The sequence below is a fragment of the Petaurus breviceps genome, unplaced genomic scaffold, assembly GCF_028583685.1.
Source record: "Petaurus breviceps papuanus isolate PSGF00001 unplaced genomic scaffold, PetGlider_PUasm1.0 91133, whole genome shotgun sequence".
NCBI classification, from domain to species: Eukaryota; Metazoa; Chordata; class Mammalia; order Diprotodontia; family Petauridae; genus Petaurus; species Petaurus breviceps.
In genome coordinates this window covers 23444693-23472399 of record NW_027187419.1, presented here as the reverse complement: position 1 = coordinate 23472399, position 27707 = coordinate 23444693, and the positions used below count along the sequence as shown (strand labels likewise).

Here is a 27707-nt window from a genome sequence, read left to right as displayed (position 1 = left end):
TTTAGTCACACCCTACAATCTACTGCAAGTTAATCAATCCATCAATCACTAATTACACAAGTATTTACTGTGTCTCCTAAGTAGACACACTGGTTAAGCAATGAACTGGAGGCAGAATTGAATAGTAGGAAGTGAGGGGGTTGGGTTACATTTAGAAAACTGTATAGTATTCAATGATTCCCAAGCTTCTCCCTGAAACAAAAAAAAAAAACACATCTTTAACCCCAACACATTTCTTGTGATGCTATATGGAAGCAAATCATGGATGACCCCAAAATCTAAGGAATAAAAATTGCATGTGATGCAAAAGACAATGGGGAGTTTCATGATGGACATAAATAAGCTGTAACACATTACTAGCAAGGATTATATATTAGCAACAAGTAGCATAAAAGATAGCACTTAGGAAATGGATGATAAGGAAAGGAAGTATATCAATTCAATTCTATAGATATTTCTTATATGATGGCTGTATGCAAGGCACTGTGGTAGGCACTGAGGAGACAAAGACTAAAACTAAAACAAAGGTATTGCTGCCCATAATAAAGTTATAATCTCCCAGGGAATGTGATATGCATGCACACATGTATACTTATTCCTCTGAGGGTATAAGCAAGAAGAAAAGAATGTCAGTAGTTGGTGATTGCTTCCTTAGGGGCACTGAGGTAGCTATTTGTCAACCTGATAACAATAAAAAAAAGATGTCTTTTTTCTTCCTGGGGAATGCATCCAAGATGTAATTGAGTACTTTCCCAAAATTTGTCAAATAAGATGACAGATACCTACTTTTGGTGAATCATGTAGGCACCAATGGTACTGACAGGATGAACTTAGACTTGCCAATGATTTTGAAGTTTTAGGCAAGAAACTACAGTCCAAGGAGACATAGGTTATATTTTCTGTACATTTGCCTATGAAAGCAAGGAATACAGGAGAGAAAAAATAATTTGGGAGATGAACAGTTGACTTAGAAGAAAGTGTTATCTGAGAATTGGATTTGGATTTCTGGAACATAATTTAAAATATAGTGATGACATATTCCTAGGCAGAAATAGAGAACATCCAATAAAAATGGTAAAAATATATTTTCCAGGTGTCTTGAAATTCAGTTCAAAAGAGTATTTAATGAAAACAGAAAGGGGAGAAAGAAGGTTGTCTGGGTAAATCCCCAAAGTTATATAACATAGAAAGTGAATGCAAAAGAATGAAAGCAGTTTAGAAACCCAAATGTTAAAAAATGAACACAATTCATAAAAAGAGACAGTAGTAAAATCCATAGCCTTAAATGTGTCCACACAAATGCCAAGTTCAGGGAAGAGGAGCTAGATATTGTAACATAAGAGAACCAATTTGATCTTGAAGTTAGTAGAGACTTGATGGTATGAAACCTGTGACAGGTTTGGATGGTTATATATTATTCAAAAGAAACAGAATAGAGAAAAAGAGGGATGGAAGAGTAGCACTCAATATTAAATAGCTATACATGAATGAAGATATATAGAAGATGTGTCTCAGTTTCCTTGTCAAGAAACTGGGAAGGAAAATGTGATGGAGAGTACGTGGGTACAGGACAATGGAAAGAGAAAAAAAAATTATCTGTTGTTGGAATATACTACAGACCACTTGGACAGAGGGAAGATCAGATGAGTTTGGGAAAGAGATCACACACCCTGAAAAGACACATGGTATATTAGTGGTCAGAGGTAGGAGGGGAGAGGCAGAGGATTTGTTTCACATTTTTGCTTTCTACAAAAGGCAGACAAACCTTTCAATTCTATTGATGTATTTGAGAAACGGTCCTTCAGACTTTACTTAAAAATCACCAATGAGTGAAAATTCATCAACTTATGAGGCTGCCAATTACATCTTTGTATGCCTTTAACTATTAGGATGTTTTTTTTTAAATTTACATGAAGCTTCATCTTACCTCTTTGTAACTTCTCCAAGTTGCTACAAATTCAGAAAAGACTTTGTATGGAATAAGACAACTGAGATGTTCTTTGAAGAATGTATTCTTGGAGACAGAGGTAAAGAAGTAGTACATTCAAAAGCATGGAGGTAGAAAACAGAATACCATGTAAATGGACTAGCTAGCAGGTCAATTGACTGGAACTAAGAGTATGTAAAGGTGAGCAATAGGAAATAAGATTAAAAGAATATGTACAAGCAATTTTGTGGAGGACTTTAAATGTCAAACTTAGCATTTTATATTTTATCCTAGAGATGACAAAGATCTGTGGAATATATTTGAGCAAGAAAGTGACATCTTCAGATTTATTTTTATGAATATCAATTTTAAGTTGTTTGGAAAGGTACACATGAGAAAGTAACTGACACTACAAAATAGTAAATGATATATGCCAAATTACTGATATGAAGAGTTCATTTCAACATATATTAGTCAACAAAAAGTTTCAGATAGGAGATAGAATTTGAACATGACCTTCTAGGATGAAAATAATTAAAAACAACAGCAACAATAGAACAAAAGGGGAAAGATTGGGAATTCTATGCCTACAGAGGGATGGGAAAGGGTGGAAGAGATTGATCCTTTGAATAGTCACTAAATCCTTAGCAGGGGACAAGAGAGGTAAACATGAAGAATTGTAATGTGAAAGAAGGATTCGGCATATATTTTTTGGCCCCAGAGGACAAACACAGGAGTAATGGGTAGATAGAAAGATCTAAGATTAATGTAAGGGGAAAAATGCTTTCCAACAAGCAGAGCCATTCAGAACAGAAACGGGATGACCCAGGAAATTTTTGACCTCTAATGACCTTGTAGCAGAGCCCCAATGACCACTTTTTAGAGAGGGAATTTATGTAAATTATCTCTAACATCCCCTTTAATGTGGAGAGTCTATAATTATGTGACATGCAAGGCCTGTATGGTGATTGTGAAAGGAATAATTTCTTTATTTTGGGAAGTATTAGGAGACATGGTGGGGAAAAGGTAGTTTGTAGTCAAATTGTAGACAGGCTGGAAGGTAGGAAGAAGAACTTTCTTTTGTAGACGATGGGGAGCCATTCAAGAATGTTTTTGAACTACAGAATGACTTCTAAATTCCATGATGTTGGGGTAATAGAATACCCAAGTGGAAATTCCCATCAGACAGCTATATAGGTAAAAATTATCCTTTGAAGATGAGTCAGAGCTGTATATTATAGATTTGGGAAATATCTCAATTGATGTTATAGTTACAAAACTATTAGATGTGATTAGATGAGCATTCCTATGTAGGTCACAGAGGGAGGAGGTGGAGAGCAAAGGAAAATACCTTAGGGAATGACCACATTTAGGTGAAGGAAGAGCCAGAACAATTAGCAAAGGGGGTATAGAAGGGACAGTTAGAGATTTGAATGGAACAAAATAGTACATGTACAATTCTGAACACACATCCACACATACCACCAGATAAACCAATTTTAAACTTCTAATGAGCAAGACTTGATAAAATGGCCTATCAGGTACGTCATGTTTAGACTGAGAACAACATAGTGTAATTGTAAGAACAAATCATGTGGGATCAATATAGAACTGGGTTCAAATCCCATTTCTGACACCCACATGTTGTATGATCATAAGCACAGAACTTCACTGAATGTCAGTTTTTTTTTATCTGTAAAATGGGTGTTATATCTATAGTACCTGACTCAGTATTATTCTGATGAGCAAATTGAAACTTTATTTTGTATGGAAATATACTTATAGTTCCTTAAGAGTGTGTGATGAACCTAGTTGGTCAGTCTTTTTCTTAGTAAATGAATGAATGTAAATGAAATATCATTTACTAAGTATTGGAGATACAAAGAGGCAGTCCCTGCTCCACATGTGCTCACATTCTAATAGGGGGAGACTTTCCTTTGGCCATCAACCAACCCCTTGTCATCTCTCACTAAAACCAAGTTAATTTCTCCAATCTCCAGGGCATCCCCTTTCAACAAACTTACAGCTCCACAAATTTGATCTCTTTCATCCTTTGATCCCCTTCCACTTTCTTTGAAGTATGCAACAAAATTTGGCAGATGTCATCAGACTTATTGGTGCATTTCATTCAATTTGATTGGTTTTAATTTCTGGTTAGTTTTATTCCATGTCACTGTTGGGTTCTTGGAAATTTATAAAATGAACTGTAGAAGATCTTTAATACTGCAGAGGTTGCTCCAGCTTCTTCAGCAAAAGATAATATTTTTTATTATAATATTTACAAGAAAAATCTTATTACTATTGTTATACCAGCATTGCTATTGCTCTCAAAATAATCCCTTAAATTAAAATGTCTTTATAATGAGCAGAACTAGTGAAAGGTGACACCATGTTTAAAAGGAAAATGAGGCAAAAACAAAAGCAGAATTGAATAAGGTCTTTTCTTTTTTCTCTGTTACACTTTGCATGCTAATACCCTTAGAGTTTACATGCTTCCCAAGAGAAGCCGATCCAGGTCATTAACTGACATAAATGAGAAGGCTTTGCGTTGCACTGATCTGTCTTAGAAAATATACCAATTCAGTAGTTTCTCAGTACTCAATGCACTTTATCAAACCTTAGCTGAACCAAATACCATAGAACACAGGGCTGAATTCTTTGATGTTAATTACTCAATATGAAGAACAGGCCTGTGATAAGGATACATCTGTCTAGGGAGGAGGACTTTGTAGTCATTCCCTTACGTGGGCTAGTCATACTGGCCCTAGGCTTCCCTATAACTCCTGTTTTCCAATGCCTATGACAAATGAGAATTCTGCTGCTATCACAAGTGACACTGGTGACTGATCTTTGATGAGGAGAAACACCTAGTACAGGGGTAAGAAGGTGGTGCTAAGCTGCCTTCCTGCCACAGACACAGGCATGAGCAATTGGTCTCTGGGAAATAGTGGTGAAGTATTGGAAAATCCTGTGAAAGAAGTGTGTGAAAGACTTATGTAATTCCATGTAGACTGAAGTGAAGTAGAACCAGGAAAATAATATGTGCCATGACTAAAACGAAGCAGGTAGAAAGAATAAAATGAAAACACTCAACATTGTGGAACTGATTAAAAAGGTTGGCCTTAAAAAAGAAATGAAAAAAAAACCTACCTTCCTTTCTTCATTGGAAAAGCATGTAATTATGGGCATGAAATATATAGAAAGAGGAGCAGACTAAATTTATGACTAATTTTTTCTTGAAGATTTCCTTTCTTGGTGCTTTTCATTTTTACTTTAAGTTTTGTTTCATTTCAATGGATAGCTCATTGAATGAGGAGGCAGAACATACTGTATTTAGAAGTGAAATTGAAGGAAAAGTAAGTATTAATAATAAATTTAAATAAATTTAAGATTTCCAAAATAAAAGAAAAATTCTCTGAATTCCTCCATGTGGTTGCCTTACAAAATAAAAAATGAACCATCATGTCTGTTTTGAAGAATATTAATAATATTGAACATATAATAACAAGGTTTTCATGATTTATAAAGTATATGTCTCTAAAATGTTTATGTGTATTCTTTTGTCTGAGAAATTCAGGGCCACGGCATTTAGCAGAGTACATAGAATGCTGTACTGGGGAGATATAGGTTCAGATTACCCCTCTGACTTTTACTAACAATGTCAACATAGACAAATCAATTAACCTCTCTGCCTCAGTTTCCTTAGCTATAAAATAGAGTTATTTTTAAAATTAGATCAAGATATGGCTTACATCAAATATTATATGTGGATGCTTTGAAAACCTTAAAGTGCTTTATTTATTAATGCCAATTATTCTTGCTAAGATTTTCCTTTCTGATGATTCATTTACTGCAGTGCTATAATTAATAATGATAAATAATAATGATAGCTAACATTTATGTAGTGCTTGCTATGGGCCTGGAACTGTGTTAAGCATTTCTGAAGTATTATTTCAATTTATCCTTAAAACAATAGTGGGAGGTAGATGCTATTATTATCGCATTTTCAGATGAGGAAACTGAAGCAAACAGAGCTTAGGTGACTTGCCTATGGTCACACAGGTAGGATCCTGAGGATGGATTTAAATTCAAGTTTTCCTAGTTCTAGGCTTGTGATTTATCCTTCAATAGATGCTTTATTTCAGATATTTGGGTTCTTCATACAATAATGTGGATTGTACCCCTTCACACCTGATAAATCGATTTGATGAATTTCTATGATAAAATAAAATCATTACCCAGTGACCGGTTTCTGGTGATGTTATGTTTTATTCCATTCACCTCCAAAGACAAACTAGGCTAATCCTTGGATGACAGCAATATATAGTTATTTTGTATTCTATATTCAAAGATTTTGCAACCTAGTAGTATTTCTCTGCATTCACAATATGATGCCATAGGCTTTAAGACTCAAGTTCACATCCATGTTAATAGTAATAATAACAAACTAATATTCCTAATGATAGAAAACATAATAATTTTGGCAGTTGACATTCCCATAACATTCTAAGGTTTCCAGAGAACTTTACATCCATTAGTTTATTTGATCCAAGAGAAGGCTTCAGAATGGGATTTTCGTGGGTATGATTGTTTATACTCATTTTCATTCTGTAAATGAAGATGAAGCTTTAAAATAATTTTTACTTAAGGGATTCAATATTCTTTCCATGTTCTCACACCTTTACCCCAATCTGTAGATATGTTTTTAGATAATGTAATTTAATGTTCTTTATCAGTTTCTGAGACATTATTTTTGGTTCTGCTCCTTCCTAGTAAGAGATGAAGTTATACAACGAATGCATTATAATGCGATCAATCAAATGATGAGCATTTATTCATTGTACAATGTATACTAGGCACCTGTGAAAAGTGCCAGGGATACAAAGAAAAAGGAAAAAAGGCAAACGGGAAGAAGCATATGAAATATACTCAGATCACTCAACCACTGTCCTAATTGATAAATCCTGCAGTTGAGATTAATATCATTCTTCCATCATAAAAATTTTGATTTTTCAAAATAAGTGCCACCCTGCATAATGGTTGCCATAACCAAGCTCATTTCACAAAGGCATATTAAATCACAACACAATCTTATTCTTCCATGATATCCTAGAAACACGGTAATAATTTCAGTTTCTTGCCAGAACAGCCTTTATTCCTGATTACTGCCATGCCAAGACCGCTCTAGAATTTTATTTACTGCCCTCCCAGTCCTGGCTTTCCTCCTGTTGAACTAAGTACCTCATGTCTCATTGTCTCACCAAATAGCATGTTTTGTTTTGATTCTAAATCAAGGCAAAGGTAAATGCAGAGCTAACCACCTGGACTCTGGGTAGGGTGATGGGTGTCCTGGAACTGGAGGCCAATGTTTCCATTTACAGTGACTACTCATTCCCCTTTGATGTACACACTACATGTACAGCAAAACAGTTTCTTTTCTAGCCCTTCTCCAAACCTTTCCCTTGACAACTGGTCATCAGCTTTTCAGGTACTAACTATAAACATTGCATCATTCTCAGATATTGGGACAGACAAATAAAATACATGCTGGAAAGAATGAGAAGGTAAGGATGGAGAATTAGAAGAGAGGTTTCTCCCTCTCTAATACTTCCTATTACAGGATCTATGTGTTCCCTGTGCAAAAATAGAATAAGAAAAAAAGATTCTTCCTTTTCTGAGAGACTAGATAGGCTTCATCAAATCCAGGATCTCTGGGGTTCATGGGCAAAATAGGCATTGAAAGAATCTATCAATCATTTCAGGAAGGAGACCTTAAATTAAATACTCCAAGAAATATTATAGCCAAATTTCACAACTATCAGGTCAAGGAAAAAAATATTGCAATCATTAAGAAATATTTTACCCAATTAAATGTTCATAAATCTGACAGTTTGCACAAAATAAATGATTATTTATTTTTTATTTTTTGCTTTTTTTTGGAGGGAGGAGGGCAGGGCAATTGGGGCTAAGAGGAGATATTTGAACTCAGATCCTCCTGACTCCAGGGCCAGTGCTCTATTCACTGTGCCACCTAGCTGCCCCAATCAATGACTATTTAGGAACACACACACACACATAAATATTGTATACAGCATCAGCAACACTGTGTGATCATCTCTTATGAATGATTCTACTTTTCTCAGCAATGCAATATTCCACATCAAGTACAAAGGACACATGAAGGAAAATGCTGTCCACATCCGGGTAAAGAACTAATGGATTCTGAATGCAGATTGAAGCATACTTGTTTTACTTTTATTCTTTTTTGTGTTTTTTTCCTTTTGATATGTTTCTTCTTTCATAACTGTGACTAATATGAAAATATGTTTTACATTATAGCACATGTATAACCTATATCAAATTGCCTACCATTTTCAGAAGAGGGGAGGGAAGGGAAAAATATTTGGAACTCAAAACCTTATAAAAATCAATGCTAAAATTTGTCTTGACATATAACTGGGAAAAATAAAATACTGATAAAATGATTCTATGCTGAGGTTGTTCCCCTTGATTTTCTTTTAAATGTCCAGTGTCTTCTGTGGGACATTTGTATGAGGGATGCAAAAGGGAGGGGGAGTAGTGTCATTACAATTTGAGTCTGTACTATTAGGCTTGAGCTAATCACAGCTTTCATCATTACTTACTCCTCAAATTTTAATTAATTCTATGTGGACTTTAAAGAAGCACGAACTGTGAGACCAGACTGAAAAGACCTCTGTAAACCTCCCCACCCCTAGCAAACAAACAAACCATAACAACAAAACCCCAAGGCAGATAGACCCAGGAACTATCACAGTTGGCACAGCTGTCATAGTCATATGCCTCACAGGCTCAATCAATTTCATCTCTTCACTCCTTCTGCTTGTTCCCCTCATCTTACTCCCACTCTTCTCCCCTTCACCCCAAGCATAACCTGCTCAAAGTTGGAAGTTTTCTCATTGTCCCTTTGCCTTGAAAATGCTGCTGGAATTGCAGGTGCATTCACTTGCCACTCAATTCAGCTGTTTCCCCATAACCTCTGCTCTGTGGGATCATCCCAGTGGAACCTCTAGCATACTTTGCAAGGTGCACCTGTGCCTTCTTGTATATCAATATGATATTCTATGTAGTATGCCAATAACAGTGTGTTAGCCAATAAGATTTAGCTTCCCAAGACACTGAGGGAATAAGTGATTAATCAAAGGTCACACCACTGGTATGTTTCAGAAGCAGGAGATGGACGTCTCAGTCTTCTTCACTCCAATGCCATCCTTCCATCCACTATGTCATGCTGTTTCTCCCTGTGTTACACTGGCATTTCCTTAAATGAAAAAAAAAAGACCAGCATGAATAGAATGGCAAAGAAACCTTGAATAATTAGAGATTTCCCAAAGCAGACTGGGACAACATAAGCAGTGGGACATTCTTTCTTTTTGGAAGATTTCAATTAAAGTCTGGAAAACCACTTATCAAATATATGGCAGAGGATTCCTTTAGTATATAGATGGGAAGATCAAGTCACTGAGGTGACCATTTTCAACTCTCAGATTCAGTGATTCTGATAGAAAATATTTACTTTTTGGCATTTGGGGTAATAAATTATCTGAGGTTTTTATTTGTTCTGTTTGTTTTTTTAAAGTGATATAACTGGCTTGGAAAAAAAAAAAGATTTATGTTCATTTTTTGATTCTGCTTTTCCCAATCTCTAATCCCACCTCCAGATAATAAATTAAAACAACATTCTAACCAGGTAAACATTTGGTGATCTGATAAATGAATGTTTATTATATCTTTTACTTACCTTCATAGCTTAGTTGATTTCTAGCGCTTCTCCATTTATACCTTAACCTTTGTTAAATTACTAGATTAGAGTGGAACTTCTATCATGATTTAATCTAGTTATCCTGAACTAGAAAACTTTAATGGCACTACTTCCAGGGATAAAGCTATTCATGTTATAATTTGACCCACTTATGGGTCATACATGTTTTGTCCAGTCCTGAGTATATGGATCAGCCTAACAACTAAATTTAGCATCCCTGTTTACCCTCTAAATTGGAGCTATAATTGTCATTTATTGACTCAGGTGGGCATATATTATACTAGGGGCTAAATGATTTCATGGTGTTTGCTTTTTTTTTCCTCCTGCTACTGAATTGTTTTGGAAAAGGTTAGCATTTTGTTAAGTTTTAATAAGTGAGTATCTTGAAATTATGTTGTCAGGAAAAAAAGGAATTTTCATTATGTCATTCTGATAAAAAATTATAAATAACATGTGGAACTAAATTTAAACTATTCTTATGAAAAAGATGGAAGTGTGTAGCCTAGACAATGATGAAATAAGTTAAGAAAAATTGCAAACTGATTAAATGGCAAGACTGAAGAGAATAATTTTAATGTTTCAACATCATCCTGGTAAAAGGTTTCCTATGGAGTGCCTTAAGGATATGTGCACATCTCATGTTTAATATTTTTATGAGTGACTTGGATAAAGGCATTGATGGTATGCTTATTGAATTTGCAGATAACAAAGTGCTGGGAGGGTTTGCTAACCCATGGGATGACAGAGTGAGCATACAAAAAGATCTTGACAGGCAAGGGTGTTAGGCTGAAGGGAGAGATTAAATTTAGTAGGAATAACTGTAAAGTCTCATCCTTGAACTGAAAAAAAAAACTTTATCAAAAGAAAATAGAGGTGGCCTGATTAGCCATAAGTTTGTCAGAAAATAAAAAAGATGTACATGTTTTTGTGGACTGCAAACTCAATATAGGTCAGTATTGTGAAGTGACATTCCAGAAAAACTAATGTGATCTTAGGCTGCATTCAAGGAAACTTACCCATTAATCAGTAGGTAACAGTCTATCTTTATTCTGACTGTCCTGGTTATACATCACTTGATGTATAGTTCAATCTTTTGAGTGGGGGCAAGTCAGACATTGTTTGGTTCCCAAAGAACAAAGCCAGGAGCAATAGATGAAAGTTACATAAAGGAAAATTTAGGCTTGATACTGAGAAAAAAATTTCTGTACAACGTTAACCAAGCAAACAATAAGAGTCTATTGACTATTATGTGTCAGGCACCATATGCTAAGTATTATAGATGCAGATAAAAATGAGATATCCCCTGCCCTCCAAGAGTTTATATTCATTTTTTTAAGCAATCGGGGTTAAGTAACTTCCTCAAGATTATAAGGCCAGGTGTTTCTGGGAGGGTGCTAAGTGTCTGAGCCTGGATGCGATCCCCAGGTCATCCTGACACTGGAGCTGGTGCTCTTACTCACTGTGCCACCTGGCTGCCCCAAGAGTTTATATTCTTATAGGAAGATTTAATATAGTCACATATAAGTAAATGAAGGATATATGCAAAAGAAATATATGATGTCCAGAGAGGAGTAGTAATGACTAGAGAGAACAGGAAATAGCTCTTGAGGGAGGTAAAGTTAACTTTGAAGAAAGGGAGGGGTTCTATGAGGCAGAGGTGAGGAAGAAAATGTTCTAGATTTGAGGGACAGCCTGTTGAAAAGCATGGGAAAGGGAACTAGAATATCATACATGGGAAACAATAAATAGCCTAATCACCCTGAAACATACATAGAATGCCTAGGGATAGTAATGTGTGAAACAAACCCTAGAGCCAGGCAATGAAGGACTTTAAATGTCAAACAGAGAAGTTTGTACTTTATTTAAATGGCAAAGAGCTATTGAAATTTCCTGCATGGATAATTGACATATTTAAATATGTCAGTTTGGAATTATATGGAAGATACACTGGAGTAGAACGAGACTAGGTTCAGGTAAACATTTAGACAATTTTTGTCAAGTGGGAGATAATGTGGAACTAGACAAGGATAGTTTTGAGGTGTGTGTGTGTGTGCGTGTGTGTAAAGAGTAAAAAGGATGGATACATATAGGAGAAATTGAGTAGGCAGAATTGAGAAGAATTGACAGCTAATTGGAAGGAGGATCAAGAAAAAAGTAAAGAATCACCAAAGACTTGTGGTGCCTGAGTGATGAGAAGAATGATAGAGCCCTCAAGAGAAATCATCATTAGGAAAAGGAATTGATTTTGGGTGAAAACATAATTAGTTCTGTTTTGGACATTTTGAATATGAGATGAATGTGGAATCCTTATGTGGAGAGGCAGTTGCAGATCCAAGACTGGAAATCAGGAGAAAGGAGGTATTCATTTGCATAGAGATATTGGAATCCACAGGAATTAATATGAGTGCCAAGAGAACAAGAGGATTGAGTTTAGGAAAGAGCCCCTGGGTATGCCTATGTATAAGGAACAGAACTAGGGTGAGGAACCTGAAAAGGAGAATGAGAAGAATTGTTCTAAAAGGTAGGAAGAAAGCAATTTCAAAATAGTGAGGTTAAAACCAAAAGTAAGTGCTGTCACACACTACAGAGGATTCAAGAAAGGGCCATTGAATTTATTAACAAACAGACCAATGATAGCCTTGGAAAGGGCAATTTCAGATAAATGATGGGGATGCAATTTGAAGACAGATTTTAAAGAATGGAAAAGTGAGTGTGAGGTGAAAAAAGTGGAGACAACAAACATAAATATTCATGTTTTGTTTTTCCCTATGAGTTTGATTGTGACAGGAAAGAGAAAGATAGCTTTGGGGGATGGAAGGATCAAGTGAGTATTTTATAAGAAGGGGAGGACAACAGACGTCTTGGCATATCAGTTCTATTAATAGATAATCCTCAAATAGAGTCAAGATGACCACTTTTTCTGTATGTTGATTCTTTGGAGAGTAGTTTGGGTTGGACTAGTTAGCACCCAAGAGCTTTTCTAAAACTGAAATTCAGGGATTCTGTGTTACAATTTTTAAATTTGTATTATGATGATGCATGAATCAAAGCTGTCATTCAGTTCCATAATGTGTGGTGTGATTTAAAGTCTATAAAAATGAATTAAATTTGAATGACAAAAGTGCTCCAAGTTATAATTTAGGACTACCATTCAAATGACATATAACAGAGCAGAGGAATAGTTTGCCTGAAATACACTTGCCATTATCAGTTACCTTTTCTATGTCCCTTATATTCATAGAAGTGTTATGACACAGCCATGCCTCAAAGCCAAGGGCCAGCCACAGAACATGTTGCTGCTGATTTCATGGCATTATCATTGCCTGACCTTTGGTGTATTCTCTCTAAGTCACAGGAGAACTTTTAGCAGAGCTTCCTAGTTCTCCCTCCTGTAAAGGCACCCTGCTCTGTAACCACTATATAGGAGCACATTTTGAAACATTGGTCCAGAGTTTTAGGTCTGTCAACTTTTAATGATAAAATAATTCACATTTATATAGAAATTTAAGGTCTGCAAAACATTTGCTTCACAGCATTCTTGTGAAGTAAGTAGAATAAGAATTGTTATTCCCCATTTATAGATGATGAAATTGAGACCCTGAAAAGGTTAAAGGGTAAAAAATAATTTTCATGGGTAGACAATTAATGTAGGAGATAGTATTTGAAACCAGGTCTCCTGAACTCCAAGTCCAGGTATTGAGCCACTAAGCCAGTGGTGTCAAACTCAAATTGAAAGGAGGAAAAATAAATGGTACATAAGGATCTTAATAGGCTACATATTGAGAACATCAGTTTGTTTATGATTCACTATGAAATTCCCCACAAGTCTTTTCCCAATATTTGTATACTCCTTAAGTTCTTGGTTCTGTCATCTCCCCCTTCTTTCAGAGAAAATGACCTCACTTCCTCACTGGGAAGCATAAGGTTTCTGGACATAAGCTTCCTACTTTTTCTATTTTCCATGTGTAAATTCCATTTTCTCTTTACTCATTTTCTTTTTTCCTACTTCCCTTGAGGAGGAAGTATCAGTCTTAATTTTCAACATTAGTCCCTCTATTTTTAGTTAACCTTATCCTTTGATTTTGTTCCATCTTGTATCCCCTTTCTCCTTACATCCAAATGTTCTCCCTTTTTATTAGGTACTTCTCCTTAAAAATAAAAAGCCTTCTGAACACTTAGCACAGTGTTTTCATCATAGTTGGTTGGCTGGTTGGTCGATTGATTGGTTGGTTGGTTAGTTGGTTAGTTGTCCTTTGTTCTCAAAGAGGACCAAAATGACATCACTATACTAATGTCAAGTCTCAATGTGTCAGACTGTGACTGATCAGAGTAATACGATCTTAGAATCTTCTTCCACAGGTTGGACACAAATAGTCTGTATGAACATTTGGAATGGGTCCTCTAAATTTGCACATCCTGCATTTCCTTTGAGATGTTTCAATCTACGTTGCTCATAGAGCATAGCACCTTCCCTGATGTGGGCACGCCATGTTTAGTGGTCCTGTTCAGTGTCTTCCATGCCACACGATCAATTCCAAAATTCTTGAAAGAGAACTTGAGAGTGTCCTTATATCACTTATTCTGACCACCATGTGAATGCTTGCCCTGTGTGAGTTCTACATAAAAAAGTCTTTTTACAAGTGTATGTTTTGCATTCAAACAACGTGACCAACCCATCAGAGTTGAGCTTTCTGAAGTAGAGTTTGAATGTGTGGCAGCTCAGTTCAAAAAGGACGTCAGTATCTGACACCTTATCCTGCCAGGTGATCTTCAGAATCTTCCCAAGACAATTCAAATGGAAGTGATTCAGTTTCCTGGCATGGTGCTGGTAGACCATCCAGGTTTCACAGGCATACAACAATGAGGTCAACACAACAGCTCTTGTAGACCTTCAGTTAGGCAGTCAGTCTCTTCTCTCCCATACTTTCCTTCAGAGCCTCCCAAAACGCTGAGTTAACTCTTGCAATGCATGCATCAACCTCATTATCAATGTGGACATCCCTGGAAAGTACACTACCAAGGTAAGTGAACTTATCCACAGCATTCAAAACTTCTCCACTTGCTGTAACTGATGGTTCCATGTATGGATGGTGTGGTGATGGCCGATGGAATATCTATGTTTTCTTGGTATTGATTGTTAGGCTAAAATTAGCACAAGCAGCAGAGAATTGATCCATACTCTTTTGCATCTCAGCTTCAGAGGCTGCATTGAGTGCACAATCATCTGCAGTCAGAAAATCATGCACAAACACTCAGCATTGGTTGATGCTGATCTGTTGAGAATGCTATGGAAGTGTTCATCCCATCTCTCTAGGATTATGTCCTTATCACTAATCAATGTGGCTCCATCAGCACTGAGTAGTTGTGATATACCATAGGTCTTTGGCCCATAAATAACTTTCAGGGCATCATAAAAAGCACTTTGAATTGTTACTATAAGCATAAAACTGAATTTAATCAGCTCTTTTACTGAGCCAGGAATCCTGCATCTTTGTAAGCTTTGCTTATACTTTACATTTGATGGAATTAAATACTGACTTCTTAGAGATGGATGAACTATCCTGCTGGCAAATCCTATGGAGTTCTCATTTTTCATTTAGCAGCTTCTGAATTTCCCCATCATTTTCATCAAACCAGACTTGAAGTTTATGAGTGTTCTAACCCAGATAAGCAAGTACAGTGCTATACACCAAGGTTCTGAAAACTACCCTCTCCTTTTCTGCTCCACTGTTGCCAAGTGTGTGTTGCCTCAACTTTCCCTCCAAGTTAATAACAAACTGCTCCTGTTCAGAGAAAGTTCTTATTTGTTGACATTAATTCTTCTGGTAGTCATTTTGCCTTGGGGATGCTGCTTGTCAAAAATGCAAATACCTAGCTTGAAAGGATAAGTCTATGATGAGTCTAGGACTCTGCACCACACATTGCCTTTGTCACTCACATTTTGTTTGTCTCTTCTCCTTATAATCACATAGTCTATTAGATGCCAGTGTTTGCTATGAGGGTGCATCCATGAAGTTGTATTTCCTGTAGGTAAACAGAAGACAGTGTTGGTGATGAGAAAGTCATGAGATGCACAAGTCTTCAGTAGTAAGTGACCATTGCTTTTGCTCTTTCTGACTCTATTCCTCCCTAGGTCTCCCCGACAAGGTCTGGCAGTCTGAGCCTACTCTAGCATTAAAGTCACCCAGAATTATAAGCTTGTCCTGTTTTGGAACATTGATGATAAAGGTCTCTAGGTCTTCATAAAATTTTTCTTTGACTTCATCAGGTTTCATCATGTTAGGAGCACAGACACTGATGATGATAGCATGATGTTTTTCTGAGTGGCAATTGCATTGTCATGAGCCTGTCATTCACTCCTTTTGATAGGCATACCAGCTTGTTGACTAGATTAGTTTTTGTTTTTTTTTTTAAGCAATTGAGGTTAAGCAACTTGCTCAAGGTTACATGGCCAATCATTTCTGGGTGTGGTGCTAAGTATCAGAGCCTGGATTCCATCCCAGGTCATCCCCACTCTGGGGCTGGTGCCCCTACTCACTGAGCCACCTGGCCGCCCCAACTAGATTAGTTTTGATTGCAAAACCTACGACAGCTTCACAGTGCCCCTTTCACTGCAGCCACTCCAGAAAAAAAAAATGTGTATCTAGCTCAGACTTCAGTAAGTTGCCCTTCATTTGCAAGACTCAAGGAGGTCATAGAGTACAGTGACCTTAGGAAAAAATTCAACCCAGGCTTATTCCTACTCATGGTATTCAGGGAGCTGGTGGAATTCTGTAGGATGCTGACAGTCTACAGAGAGCACTAGCAGTGAGCTGGTGTGTAGAATTGCTCCAGGCTTTCTTCCTAGTAACAGATGACATTATGAATGCTTCTCTTACCTGCTGGGGACAGCCATGCTGGTATAAGAAATCTGGCATTGGCTTAGATGCCATCAATGAAGCCATATTGTTGGAAGTCTGTATCTATTGCCTCTTGAAGCATTACTGGCATGGGTAGCCCTATTACCTGAACCTCATCACACTCTTCCTACAGAGCATTTACCAGGCTGATATTGGCCAAATCCTTGATCTTATCACAGTCCATCAGGGCAAGATTGGCCTTACCAGATTCAAAGAGCACAGATATAAGATCATTGTCAAATACAAGAGGGTTTTCTACTCCTTCTACTTAGCATTTGCTGTTGCTATGTTCATGGCAGGCATAGATGGGGAGTAAGAACACACCAGTGCTAAGAACATTCTTCTGGAGATGGGAGAATTTTTTTTTAATTCAAGATGATTACCTTGACCTTTATGATAACCTCAGTGTGACTGGAAAATTGGTACTGAAATCCAGGACAACAAATGTACCTGGCTAGTGGTGAAGTATCTTTATTTGGCATCTTCTGAGCAAAGAATGATGTTGAAGGAGAGTTATGGACAGAAAGATCCAGAGAAGGTTGCCAAAATGAAGGAACTGTATGGGAAACTTGAATTGTCTGCTCATTTCACCAAGTTTGAAGAATAAAGTTACAGTAGACTAAGGGGACTCATTGAGAAGCATCCATCTCCTTCCCCCATCTATCTTCTTGGAAATGGCAAATAAGATGTACAAATGTCAGAAGTGACCAAGGAGTTGGACATGAGGAGGGGGGCTTGGAGGTCAGGGCACCATGTGTGAAGTTGGGAGAGGATGTACTCTCAATAAATTATGACTCTAAAAAGCAACCACAAAAAAAAAAAAAACTGGACCACATAGGTTTAGTGTACTACAGGCTCAACAAATGTCAAAAATTTAAAGTAATCTTAAGTTCCAATGTAAGAAACTATTATGGGGCATAAGGTTTTACTGTATTCAGCTTTGGACAAAATGCGAGTTTTTGTAACTTTTCCCATTTAGCCAATTCTGCTTTTCAAGGCATTCTTCTGTTCATTAGATATTTGTTCCTCTTTTGCCATTTGGCATTTTATCATTTTTTAAGCATTCAGGGTTAAGTAACTTGCTCAAGGTTACATGGCCAGTTATTTCTGGGTGTGGTGCTGAGTATCTGAGCCCAGATTTGATTCCCGGGTCATCCCGACACTGGAGCAGGTGCTCTTATTCGCTGTGCTACCTGGCTGCCCCTATCATTCTGTTTTTTAAGGTGTTATTTTCTTCAGTATTTTTGTGCCTCTTTTACTAAGTTGTGGACTCTTTTGTTTCATAGTTTTCTCTTTTCTCTTCCCACTTTTCCCCTCTACCTCTTTTACTTGATGCTTAAATACTTTTCTATTTTTCCATGGCTTGAAACCAATTTATATTTTCTCTGAGGCTTTGGATATAGGAATTTTGACTTTGTTGTATTTTTTTTCTGAGTTTGTGTTTTGATCTCCCCTGTCACCACAATAATTTTCTATAATCAGGATCTTTTCTTTTCCTCATTTTCGCCCTAACCTACTTCTTGAATTTTAATCCTATGCTTAAGTGGTATTCTGCTTCTGGAGTGGAGGGATCACTATCACAAGCTTCAAGTTTTTTTGTGCAGCTGTTTTCAGAGATCATTCTGAGAGGTCTATAAATTTTCATTTCTTCCAAGGTGGTATGATCTTGAAGAGGTGTGTTTATTACTCTTCTGGCCTGTTCTCTAGTCTCTGTGTAACCACAAGTGCCACAAGCACATTAGAACTGTGACCAGGGTCCCAAATCCCTTGTGGCTCCAAGCTCTGTTCTACTATGCTCCTTGCTCTGGAGCTGTGACCCAGATATGGACAATGCATTAGAGTCCTATCCCCAGTACCAGCAAAGGAAGCCCATAATCTCCTGACCATCTGTGGGCTGAGAGGTCTGGAAACCACCACTTGCTCCACTGATTAGTCACCCCCTAAGGTCTACTACTGCTTTGCTGGGGCTCAGCCTGTCCTGGAGTGCACTCTAGCTCCTCTCACTCCCAGTACAACGGACCTTTCCTTCCAAACTTCTAAATTGTCTTGGACTGTAAAATTGTTTTACTCTGTTCTTTCTGCTGCTCCAGAATTTGTTTGAGGCATTATTTAAAGTTGTTGAGGGGGATGGTTTGGGGAGCGCTCACTCTGTCTTTTCTCTACCATCTTGACTCTTCTGACAATGTGCATCTGAAGTAAAAACATCAAATTTTGCAGGACTTGGAGTCAGGAAGACTCTAGTTTGAATGATTTCTCAGATACTTACTAGCTGTGTTATCTTGGTCAAGTCATTTAACCCTTGGTTGTCTCAGTTTCCTTATATGAAAAATAGGGACAATAATAGCATCTACCTCACAGGACTGTAGCAGCAGCAGTAGTAGTAAGTAGTAGTAGCAGCAGCAATAGTAGTAGTAAGTAGCAGCAGCAGGAGGAAATAGTAGCATCAGCAGTAGTAGTACTAAGTAGGGGCTGTAATAATAAATAATAGCAGCAACAGTAGCAGTAGTAGTAGAAAGTAGCAGTAACAGTAGTAGCAGCAGTAGTAATAAATAGCAATAGTAGAAAGTAGCAGCAGCAATAGTAATAAGTAGCAGTAGTATAAAGTAGCAGCAGCAGTAGTAGTAATAAATAGCAGTAGTAGAAAGTAGCAGCAGCAGTAGTAGAAGTAAGCAGTAGTAGAAAGTAGCAGTAGTAGTAGTAATAAGTAGCAGTAGTAGAAAGTAGCAGCAATAGTAGTAGTACCAACAGCAGTAGTAAGTAGTAGCAGCAGCAGCCCCAACAGAAGCAGCAGGAGTAGCCGTAACAAACTTTTTGTATCACTTTAAGATTTGCAATTCATTTCACAAATATTAACTCATTTTATCCTACAACAACTATTACTTCTGTTTTGCAGATGAGTAAATTGAGGGAATCAGAGCTTAGGTGAGGTTCTCAGGGTCACCCAGCAAGTAAATATCAGAGGTTGCATTGGAACTCAGTGCCAGCACTCTAACCATTTGTACCACCTAGCAGTTGTAGTGCTAATATGTGGAAGAGTGATTGTATTTGTTCTTCTTGACCAAAAATGTATAGATATTTCAGAAAGGTAAAGTTAGATTTAGACTTTATAGAAGGAAAATCCTTCTAGTAATTGGATTCATAGCAGAGGCACACAATAAACTAACACATGGACACTGGATCCTCTAATTTGTTCCAGTTCTCCTCTAAGGAAAGAATTCTTTGTGTTATAGACCACTTTGGTAATCTGGTAAAGCCTATGAGCCCTTTCTCAGAAAATTGTTTTAAAATGTATAAAATAAAATACATTCTATTACAAAGAAACCAACTGAACTAAAATATAATCATTGAAATTTTAAAAGCAAAAACAAGTTCACAGACCTTCTGAAATGTAGCCACTGACCACCTGAGGAGTCCTTGGCACCCAGGTTAAGAACTCTTGCTCTAAAGAGATAATCTCTCCCAGCCAGTTACTGTGCCTGTCCTGATAGCTGTGGGCCAACAATATCCATTCACAGATGGTAGATGTATTTTATTCTTCACTGCATCCTTCATTGGATACTGTGTAGATTTCAAGCTTTTTTGCCACTGAAGTCCAATTAAATACTGCTGCTAATGAGGATGGTATTGACGGATTTCTTCCTAGGGAGGTTATATCATTTGTTGAGCATTTCCCCTCCAGAAGGAATAATTCATATCCTAGGATTCAGATTCTATTTTCCTCTTTCTTACTCACATTTGCTCTTGTTATTTTGTAATTATATACAAGGCAAAACCCTTTGATATATAAAGTAAAGGTTAACAACATGGATTTTCCCTTCTTAGTGTCTGCAGATGATTTTTCAGTTTCAGTTTCTTAAACACATCCACTGCTAAAAGCTCTGGAGACATGCACAACATAAAACAAAATAAATAAACAAAAAATCCAAATAGAATATGAGTTTGGAAATAGTTCAGAGAGATAACCTTTTCTTCTTACTAGATTCATCAAAAAAAGAAAAAATGTGTCATATGACGTGGTCAGAAGGGTGGGACATTCTGTCCCTTGTCTAATAACAACAGCTATCATTAATATAGTGCTCTAAGTTCTGCAAAGCAATTCACACATATTCCATTTCATCCTTACAACAATCCTGGGAGAAGGTACTTGTATTATTCCCACTTTACAAATAATGAAACTGACACAGATAGAAGTTAAGCTACTGGCCCAGAGTCACATAGCAAGTAAGTATCTGAGACTGGATTTGAACTCAGGATTTCTTGACTGTTCATCTAGTTTTCTATCTACTGTACCACCTAGATTCCTCTGCCTTTATAATAATTATAAACTCATTGAAATTATAGATAGCTTTTTTCTGTATCCCTAGTATGTAGAACAGTCCTTGACTCATAAAGAATATTTAATAAATGGTTGCTTTTAATTAATTGTTTTAGCATTGTTATGGAAAATATAGTTTTAAGTCATGAATTAAATTAAATATTTAAAAAAACACCAACTGGGTAACATTTCTTTTTAAATCTTCTAAGTTAAATGTTGTTTTGTTTTTTTCCATTCCTGTCCTATCTACTGCCATCAAGACTTTGTGGTCATTTCCAGACCTGCATTATCTCCATCTCACCAGAACTGAGATTTGGCCCTTGGGATCCTAGGCTCTGATAAATGAATTTTCCCATTATGTTGTCTGGAACTAGGTCTCAACACCACTTTTTGGCCATTTCAAACCTTGCAGCTGTGCATGCATACCTCTCCCCACCTAGATTTCTAGCTCACCTTGATTCCTTTTAATTCATTTATGCATTTATTTAATTCATATATCCAAAGCTAACACAATGCCTGAAACATAGTAAGTGCATACAAAATGCTTTTCCATCATCCATTCTTTCATTCATTCATTGTTTTATGGACATAGGTTTTCAAGATTGGACAGAAAAAAATCTATTTTCTTTCAGGCACTTTGCCAGAAAATGCTCATGCTCTGATTATGAGTCTCATGTTCTCAGTGATATTGTATAGGCTTTAATCAGAGTTACAGATGTTAACCAGTGGATTTTAACCTCCACCAAGGCAGGAGTTGTCTTGTTTGTAATAAATACTTAATGAATTAAGTTAGATCATCCTGAATTTTTCTCTTGACATCTCTTTAAGAACTGATAAGCAGAATCACATAAAAAATCTTATAAACTTTAAAAGATAATTTATAGAACAATAAAGACAAAACAATTCACTATCTTCTCACTAATTTGTAAATATTATCAAACACTGCTTAATTTATGCTTCAGTATTTTATTAGCTCTATGATCTTATTAATATCCAGTGAGGTGACACATGTATAGCATATGCACAGTAAAGTTTTACAAATCTTAAAACAGTATACAAATGCTAGCTCCCGTGAGATGGCTCTGAAATCTTCCACATCCTGTGCAGCTCTCGTCCGTAACCTCCAAAAATACTCCATTGATTATTCACATACTATAAACCTTTCTGTAGGTCTTTTAACATTCCATAATATGTAGACTGCTTTATTCAGGATAAATATTGATGAAATAACTGCTACATATAAGGGATTGTGATAAGTGCTAGTGATACCATAAAACAAAAATACAAAAGACATTCCCTGTTTTCAAGACTAGCTCATAGTCTAAGAGGAGAGACAAAAGATTAAAAAAAAACATACAAAAATTTTGTACAGGACAATCCAAAAAATAGTTAAATGGAGATGGTATTAGAATTAAGGGGAGCAGGAAATTTCCTATAGAAGGTAGAAATTTAGTTTGAGATTTGAAGAATGCCAAGGAAACCAGGATGTAGAGTATGAAGCAAGAGACCATTCTTTTCCTTGAGTATGTTACTAACCCATTTATTTTTCAAGGCATTTATTTTTCTTATAACATTTATGCTACTTGATACATGTGAATTGTTATTTATGATATGTTGTAGCCTATGCATGCCTCCATTGTGCCTTCCATTGTGCCCTCCATTCTCTTCTACACTTTTCCATCTCCCACCAAAAACTGATTCTTTGGAGTTATTATGGTTACATGATGCACAACCATATGTTACCAGCACATGAATATTGATATTAAAGAGATTTTTTTTGGGTGCAGGGAGTATCTTGGAATCCTTAAAAGCCCTGAGAAATTTCTCAAATACAGTATAAAAAATCAAAATGCTAATAAACCTGACTGTTCTCTATCCATGTTTTCACTAATGATGCTCTCCATTTGTATATACCATTCTCATAATGATTTGATAGAGATGAGAAAATGCGCATATGGGTTGACAGTTATTGAAGTCCATTGGACTGCCTTTGGGTGAGTCATATATTCCTTTTTGATAATGCACTAACCAAGTAGTTGAACATTTAAAATTTCCCTAATTAAAATACAATAGCAGCAGCAGTAATAAAAACAGCCAGAAATGTTTGTATATTACTCTGAATTCATTTCTCAGTGAGTTACTGACCTTCAATAGAGAAAAGGAGTCCTCACCCTTTCTTGCCCTAGCTAAATGAAATTATAGATTTATTTATATAAAATTATTCCATATTAAACCAATAGAACCTTAGTCATTAAAGTCTATGTTGTTAGAAAGCTTAAATGGTTTGTACTGTTTTGTAACTCTTCAGGTCACCTTTGCAACATTTCCTGAATATGACCCTTTCTCTCCTCTGACACTGCCACCACCCTAGTGCACATTCTCTTCATCTCATACCTTGATTAATGCAATAGACTGCTGATAAGTCTGTCTGCTTCAGCTCTCTCCCTACTTCAATCCCTTCTCCAGGTGGTAGAGCAATTTTTCTAAAATGCAGTTCTGACCACATCACTGCACCCCACTTAGTAAACTCCAGTATTGTCCACAGGAGCAAATATAAAATGCTATGGTTGGCATTCAAGACCCTTCATAATCTAGTCCCTTCCTACCATTCTAGTCTTTTTTCACCTTACTTTCCATTCTGATCCAGTGCCACTGACTTCCTGCATGTTCCATGAACAAGACATTCTATCTCTCCACACTAGAGAGGCTGCCCTCTTTGGCTGTCCTCCATTCCTGGAATGATCTGCCTCCTCCACTCCAACTACTGACTTTCCTGGCTTCCTTTAAGTTTCAAAGAAAATTCTACCTTCCACATAGAGACATCCCTAACTGCTCATAATTCTAGTACTTTCCCTCTTTTATTTCCTATTTATCTTGCATATAGCTTGCTTTGTATATTTTTGTTTGCATATTGTCTCCCCTAATAGATTGTATTCTTCTTGAGGGCAGGGGCTGTCATTTGTCTCTTTTTGTACCCCCAGAGTATGTGCTTAATGAATGTTTATTGAATTGAATTGAAATTGAATGCTAAGTTGTAGAATAAATTTTATTTTTAATTTTCAATGAACCTTTTCTTAGAAAATGACTTCTGCTTGAAATATTTTTAAAAGGACCAAATATTATACCCTTAATTTTAATGTGCTTAAAGGGATAGTCTGAATGTGTGGTTTTGCTTGTGTTATTAGATGTTCAATAATGTTACTACTTTGTAGATTGAAAAAAAATCAGGTTAAGTACTATTTCATACACAAATGACTTTTCTTGCCTTTTCCCTCACCCTCCCAGATACTATCACTTCTCTTCCTATAAATTTATCTTATATTACTCTATATTTTCTCTTTACTTATCTTTTTACACATTTCTTTACTTGATAGAAGCCAAGTTCCTTGAGCACAAGAACTGTTTCATTTTGTGTTCATATTCCTATTGCCTAGCACAGTACCTAGCTTATTGTAGGTGCCTAATAAATGCTTGTTAATTGATTTACCCTTTTTCTTTATGGGATTCTTGAGAGCAGAGACTATCTTTTGCCTCTTTTTGAATCCTCAGAACACAGCACAGAGCCTGGAACACAAAAGGTGTTTAATAAATGTCTACTGACTGATGCTCCAGTCATTCAACAAGTATCATTTGTTATGAGCAAAGTTCTAAGTGAGGCCATGATAGATAAAAATTGAATGTGGGAGAATTTGGACTTTCAGAAGACATACACTCATTTAGAAGAGCTAAGAATTATAGAAGTGTAGAGGTTAGAGCCCAAGTTGATATGGTCAGTTTAAAAGGTTTAACATTTAAAGTTGGTTGAGACACATTGAGATGATTGACACCTTTCTAATGAAGATAGAGAGTACCATTGGTCTGACTGTTGATTCTTTGAAGATGAATTACTGATTCATATCATTTAGGTATAATTAATTGAGTCAGGGCTACTATAGCTCTGAGTACTCTTGAATTTAAGGACTATAAAAAGCATCAACCTTGATCAGATGAAGGAGAGTAGGGGGAAAAATGAGGAAACAACAGAGGTGGGGGAGAATAGAAACAGAGAGACAGAGACAGTTTAGCATGATCAAATGGCCAGAAAGAGTACATAGCCCTATCATAAGGATGGCATTGGATCCTTCTGAAGGAAGAGTCTGCTTATCCATACCATACAATGCTAGTAGCTATTGAGAATTAGTGGCAGAACCTTTTATAAGTTCCTAGATAGGGAATTATATAGCTCCTAAAGAGAAAGCACCATATGACTCAAAGGGTGGCAGTATCGTGCAGAGGGTGATACTGGGAGTTCTACAGGCAAAATTACAAGGGTTCATGAACTGCAAACATTCTGTTAAGCAGTTTGGTCCCTCAAAGCTACTGAAATGCAGTACATACCCTTTGACCCAGCCAAGGATTTACTAGGCCTATATCCCAAAGAGATAAAAGAATGAGGAGAAGGACCTATATTTATAAAATATGATGGCGATTTTCATAATAGCCAAAAAAAAAAGGGAAACCAAGGACTGCCCTGCTACTGGAAAGTAGTTTAAAAATACTGGTATAGGAATTTAATAAGAGATAATTGTGCCATAAGAAATGACAAAAAGGAAAGTTTCAGAAGAAACTTAGAAGACATGTATGAACTTTTGGAAAACAGTGAGCAGAGGTAGAACAATGTATATAGTAACACTAGAGACATGATATTATAGAGAAAAACAATTTTGAAAGATATCAGAACTCTGACAATGCAATGATAAACTGTGAGTTCAGAAAATTAAAAAGAAAAAAAAATCCACTCACCTCCTGCCAGAGAGGTGATGAACTTCAAGTGTGGAGAGAAAGAGAGATGTATATTTTCAAACATAGTGAATATGGAAATTTGTTTTGTGGAAGTAGGCATTTTTGTGATGAAATTTCTATTTTATTATTGAATTGTGAGGGGCCAGTGGGAGAGACAAAATATCAGGTAAAAATTAATACAACTCTTTTTAAGTTCGTGGAAACCACTGAGTTAAGAATAAATAAAACTGAATTCTGAAGTTTGTTATTATTACTTATTAATATTTACTCCTGGTATTTTTAAATTACCTTCATAGCTAAGCCCTTTGAGACCGAAAGTGAAAGCAAGAGGGATAGATTTTCTCTTTTCAGTGTCTTGGTGGGGGCCAAGTCAAAGAGTATGGTTACTGAGATACTTCAAGATTTAATCTCATGTTTATAAAGCCAGAGTTTGGGGTTCAGAGCCATGGGTGTACAACTACAAACATTTAACTGAAATATAAATAGGGACATGATATGCACATTAAAGGAGGCTGATTCTTTTAGTGCTGTGAATTTAACAGGATAAGTAGTTTCTCCTTTATAACATCAAACACATTTTAACTAAGAAATATAAATAGTTTAGTTATAGTATTAGATGAGGCAACATATATGAACAATAGTCAGACAAATTCTATCTTGTTGACTTAAAGGATTCAAATGTGTGCCTAACAGTGAGCACAGAATGTGATTCCATATCTGAATTTAGAGAAGATTCTTTCTTTGCCTGAGGAAGCCTTGTAAAATTAGGGCCATTGTGCCTAATACATATTTGAAATGTCTCGAACAATTTCAAGAGGGAAATGACTTGTGTAATACTGAATGAGCAGTAGTCAAATATGTTTCGATCACCCAGGGAGTTTTAGCAGCGGCCTGTATGATTTTCTTAAACTACCACCAACCCAATTACTCTCATGCATTATAGATCCCTGATCTCTTCAGTGTGGGGATAACCTTTGCTGATAGAGATCACAAATCTCTAGGCCTTCTCATTCTATAGAATTCTTGTCCATCTCTCCCTATAAATCCTCCATGTTTGGGGGTGGTGGGGTTACCTAAACAATTGGAGGTCTTCCTTTGATTTTCTTAGAGGTTTTCATTTTTTTGTTTGTTTTGATGAGGTGAGCACAACAGTGTGACACAAATGCAGTTTACATATTATAATTCAATATTACAGCTCTCTTTATATCATTTACCTTCCTTTCTTCACAAAATTAAGCTACTGCTCTCATAAAAGTCAAAATTGTTTAGATTCTGTGGATGGTTTTGTGTCCAGCATGATTAAAAAATTTTTTTGCTCTTTTTTTTTAATTTTTCCATTAACAAATTTTTTTTAATCAAGTTGTTTCTCTTACTACACACCCATCCCATTTAAGCAACATTAAAAAATCCACAATACATATCTATAGAGTCTAGGAAAACAAATTCCCACATTGGACATGTCCAATAAATGATTGTATCAACATTTTATATTCATTACTTCTCTGTTTTAAAGTGAATGGTACACTTCATCTTCATTCTCTTGTAATTGGTCATGTATCATTGCATTTATCAGAATTCTTACCTTTCAGTTGTTTTTTCTCTGTCGTGTTGTTACCACTATATGACTTGTTCTTCTAGTTCTGTTTACTTTTCTCTGCATCAATTCATAAAGATCTTAGTTTCCTCTGAAATTGTCTATTTTGTCATTTCTTATGGGACTGTAATATTCCCTTATATGCATTCTTCCAAATTTTTTTTTAGTTATCCGTTGTACAAAAAGAGGACAACCCCTTAGTTTTCAAGTTTGGGCTGCCATGAAAAAAAAAAGATCTTGTATGAAAAAAAAAGATATACAAACATATTAATGTTTGTGTTTATACATATGTATGCATGTATATATAGTTATAAGATAGATATGCATATAGATCTACCTACCTATCTATCTATCTATCTATCTATCTATCTATCTATCTATCTATCTAT

At 36.2% G+C, this 27707-nt stretch overlaps 1 protein-coding gene and 1 pseudogene across 1 annotated transcript in view; both read left to right on the top strand.

Moving 5' to 3' along the window:
* The window catches only part of CNTN5 (contactin 5), a 1715246-nt gene that overhangs the window by 657565 nt on the left and 1029974 nt on the right, over positions 1–27707 (top strand). The window lies entirely within an intron of this gene.
* On the top strand, positions 16590–17334 carry LOC138155080 (farnesyl pyrophosphate synthase pseudogene; annotated as a pseudogene).